The sequence below is a fragment of the Priapulus caudatus genome, unplaced genomic scaffold (assembly GCF_000485595.1).
Source record: "Priapulus caudatus unplaced genomic scaffold, Priapulus_caudatus-5.0.1 Scaffold390, whole genome shotgun sequence".
Lineage (NCBI taxonomy): Eukaryota > Metazoa > Priapulida > Priapulimorpha > Priapulimorphida > Priapulidae > Priapulus > Priapulus caudatus.
The window spans coordinates 211,349-215,833 of record NW_014577451.1 but is presented as its reverse complement, the minus strand read 5'-3'; positions in this window follow the sequence as shown (position 1 = coordinate 215,833).

The following is a 4,485-nucleotide window of genomic DNA, read 5'->3' as shown; positions in this document are numbered from 1 at the left end:
GTGCATGGCGTGCGTTGCGGTGTGCATGTGCATGTATATACGCGCGTAGTTACAGCCTTACTTTTTATCATTTATACTTTATCATTTATAATAATTATTTCTTCATTAATAGTACTTAATTAACGACAATACGTAGTTTGCCTAGGGTATCGTAATTTCTCTGGAGATGATTTAGGTTGGTTAGATTGGTCGCATGGATGTTACAAGTAGTACCAGTTATGGCAGCCAATTGTCAAGGTTATAGTCAAGGTTAACATGAAGGTATATGTAATCGGCAGAGGTGTGCCGAGTTAGAGTAGGGCTAGGGTTGTCCACGTTTACTGACAACGTCGGAAGTAAGTTGCAATTGATCGAAGAGAATTTGTTTCCCGCGGGTCGATTTCTTCGAGTGTTGCTCTGAGTGTAAAAACTAAAGGAATTATTTTTTGAGATAGAGACGTGTACAGTAATCTGAATGAGTGTAATAGAACTCCATAACATATAGTATACATAACTATATGTACATATAGATCTTGCAAAGGGATAAACGAGTCTGAATTGCGCCCAAACGTTATAAATATTTCCAACTTTATGTACAAGGAAATAAGAGACGTTGGATGCCTCCCTCCTTGTGCAAATATAAACTATGCCTGCTACTATCCATTAGTTATGTCATATGTAGATAACTGAATAGATGATAATGGTCTATTTCAATTTTCTGTATAGCCACACCACACAACAGCCGTTGATATATTGAGATATAATTATCAGAGCACTGGAACGTGAAATAAAATATAAAATGTTTCTTCTTTTGAAATTTGCCCTCACTCGCGGTTGAATTTGAATTGCACGTTTCAAAATGCGAGTACTAATCGACTTTCTGAACGAGATTTCGGAGTTTTATGAAAGGTCAGGAATGAAATGGTCAAAGAAAATATATGACTGTAGCATTACGCTAGGCTAGGAAGAAATATTTGCTCGTGGAGTCAGGTATGTTCTAATACTGACCAAGCCCATGGCCACCGGGGTTAGGAATGAAGCCGATCTATCATCATTTATTAGTACCTGCGCTAGGTTTGTAAGTCAATTGCCATTTTATAGTAGCATTATACAAAATTGCTAAAAACAAAAACAAATACAATTTCATGAATGTATAGCGTATTCTATCATTAATTAATTTAATGATGATATATCGCATTGGTTAACTGCAGATTATGTCACAAATATGTATGTGATATCCTTGCCTTGTTGTATTGGTTGAGTTATTGCCACAGGATGCATTTGCTCGCTGTTATTCTCACGTATCTAACAAATAAAGTGGCCAACTTTACTTATCTGAAGCTGGTATGTGTCAGTAGTTCTAACTCGCTCTGCGGTATTATAATAATAAAACGTTTCGTGGAATTAGCTGTAATGTACACAAACATTGAAGACATTGCGCGCGTCGTGGTTTTTGTGTTATATGAAATTCCGTCGGCGTAAACAATTTCTTTAGCCTAAAACTATTGCCTATAGTGTGGATCACTCCACGCTATATTTTTAATGATGGATAGTATTGTTCTGTCATGCGACGCACGCACGCGCTCACACGAACGCACATGTACATTGTGTCTGCCATTTATGGTATAATTGCAATTCGGTAATGTTGGCATAATGGCAAAATTGGTAATTATGGTATGGTTTTTTGCGTTTGCAGCTTCTGTAATTGCAATTGCTTCAAAGTTTTCGTGGCCCATGTATAATATTGGAAAACACATATTATACACGCCTACACGCTAACAGATAACGCAAGCACCGGTACGCCAGCAAAAACAAAACTGCCTTAAAAATTACTGTGGCCCATATGGGGAAAAAACACATACACGCAATCACGGCGTACGCCAAACAAAAAACATATGGGCCACGTTATCCTACATTTCACGCGAGTTTCCATTGCCTTCAAATTACCGTGGGCGCATATATGAAAAACGCATACACGCCAAATCGCATGTGCAACAACACAGGTAAGGCCAAGCCAAAAACAAACTGATGTTTAATAAACGTTCAAAATTACCGCAGGCCCATATTGTCAAAAAAAAACATATGACACTGCCAATCAGCGTACGCAAGCAAGAAACATGGGGCTACCGTATACGAAATAATATTTGATATTTTTCACCTGTCGAATTATTATGGTCAGTAATATACTTGTGCGTGAAAATACCCATCCTACATTCATCTTAAACGGTAATGCAATTAAATCTATAGTGTATTATTTATCATGTATAGTTTTTATCGTTAATACGAGGTTGTAGCCAGAGTCACTAGGACATCGCCTAGCCATGACAACGCAGAACTTCCACATGGTTGGTTCAGTCTTTCTTTGAGTGCTTTCAGTTGCGAAACATGACGCTTGGATGTACTTAGTATAGGGTTGCAAAAAAGCATTACAGCGCCCCGTGTTTCTTTGTGTGTCCCAAAGCCAACACGACAGTGCATGACTTGGTCATCCGGTTATGTTATCGAGGCATCGGCATGTATAATAGCGAGAAGCCGATGCAGCTCGCGCAAACGATCAGAACTCATTATAACGGCCAAGGTTTGCTAGTTAATAGCCTGTGGCTCACATGGTAAGTTGATCAGCGAACTTCAGTAGCCACGTGTATATTCGTTTAATTCAATTCAGAACGTCTCGCCGACAACGTTAACAATCTTATTGGTAGTTTATTATAATTATTATTCTTGATATATATATATATAATGTATAATATAATATAGGAGTGTTTCAATCGCTGACGCTCATAGATCAGGTCCACGTGTATTTGTTATGTGTCATGGTTGGCAGAAGCGAAGCGTGCTGTTGACATTTACAGCTGATTGACCACTGTTCTGATAGAAAGCGCTGTTTATGTAGTGCACTAGCACTGCGTTGCCTGCTGGCGTGCCGTCGCGTGTGCACATACACGTGCGTGCGTGCGTGTTGCGCAGCGTACACGTCCGTGCGTGTCGTGCGTGCGTGTGAACTTACAACGGTGCGTGCCGTGCGTTGCGTGGCAAGTACACGTTCCGCTACTTTCGTGTGCACGTACACGTGCTGTGCGTGCGCTGTCTACGCGTCACGGAGCACGTGCGTGTGCAGACATGCGTTGCATGTGCATCGTGTGCGTGCTGACGTGCATTGCGTGTGTGGGTCCGCTGCGTTCGGTGGCAGGTACACGTTGTGTGCATGAGTGTGTTGGTGCGTACGTGCGTAGTGTGTACAGGTAGACGTGCGGAACGGCGTGCATGCATTTGAACGTAGACGTGCGTGCGTGCGTTGTCGTGCGTGTGTGCACGACACCTCGTGGCATGCATGCGTGACGTGCGTGTGTATGTAAACGTGCTTGCAGCGTGCGTGCGGTGCGTGCGTGCGTGTGTGCGTTGCGTGTGTGGGTTGTACGTAATACTGCGTGCGTGCGTACACGAATGTGTGCATGTGTGCTTGTGCACGTAACACGTGCGCGCGTACGTGCGCTGCGTGCGAGTTGAAGTACACGTGCCGTGGCGTTGCGTGCGTGGCGTGTTGTACGTACACGTGCGTTCGCCTGTGTGCGTGCGTGCGTCGCTGCAGCCTACACGTGCGTACATGCGGCGTGCGTTGCGTGTGCACCTACACGCTCGCACGCGTGCGTGTGTCGGCTGGTGTGCAACGTACAGTGCCATGCCTGCGTGATCGTGTTGCAGATGCGTGCGTCGCGTGTAGTCCGCGTCATGCGTGAGTCGTGGTGCGGGTGAGTCACGTGAGTGCCGTGCGTGTGCACGTACACGCATGCGCTGCATGCGTGCGTGCGTACGTGCGTGCGTGTGCAGGTACACGGGTCGTGTGTAATGCGCCGCCGTGCGTGCGGGCCGTCTTGGATGTAGACGTGCGTGCGTGGCGTGCGTCGTGCCACGTACACGTGCGGCATGCGTGTGTGCGTGCGTGTGCACGCTACACGTGCGTGCATGCGTGAAGTGCGTGCGTGTGCAACGTATACGTGCGTGCATGCGTGCGTTGCGTGCGATGCGTGTGTAAGTACAGCGTGTCATGCGCGTGTCACGCACACTGCGCGCTGCGGCCTGGCGTGCTGTGCACCGTAAACGTGCTGCGTGCCGTGCGTGCGTGCGCTGCGTGTGTGCGCGGCGTGTGCAGGTACACGTTCGTGGCGTGGTGCCTGCGTGGCAGTGTGCACGTACACGTGCGTCGTGCGTGCGCGCCTGCTGCAGTACACGTCGTGCCGTGCGTGCGTGTGCACGTACACAGTGGGCCGGTGGCCATGCGTGCGGTGCGTGCGTGTGCACGTTCACACGTGAGTGTCATGAGTGTGTGCGTGCGTGCGTTCGTGCGTCGCGTGCGTGCGGTTTCGTCCGTGTGTGGTCTGCGCGTACACGTGCGTGCGTAGCGTTGTTGTTGCCGCGCGTGGCATGTGCACGTACGACTTGCGTTGCGTGCGCGCTGCGTGTGCACGTACAACGTGCGTGCATGCTACGTTGCGTGCGTCGCTGTGC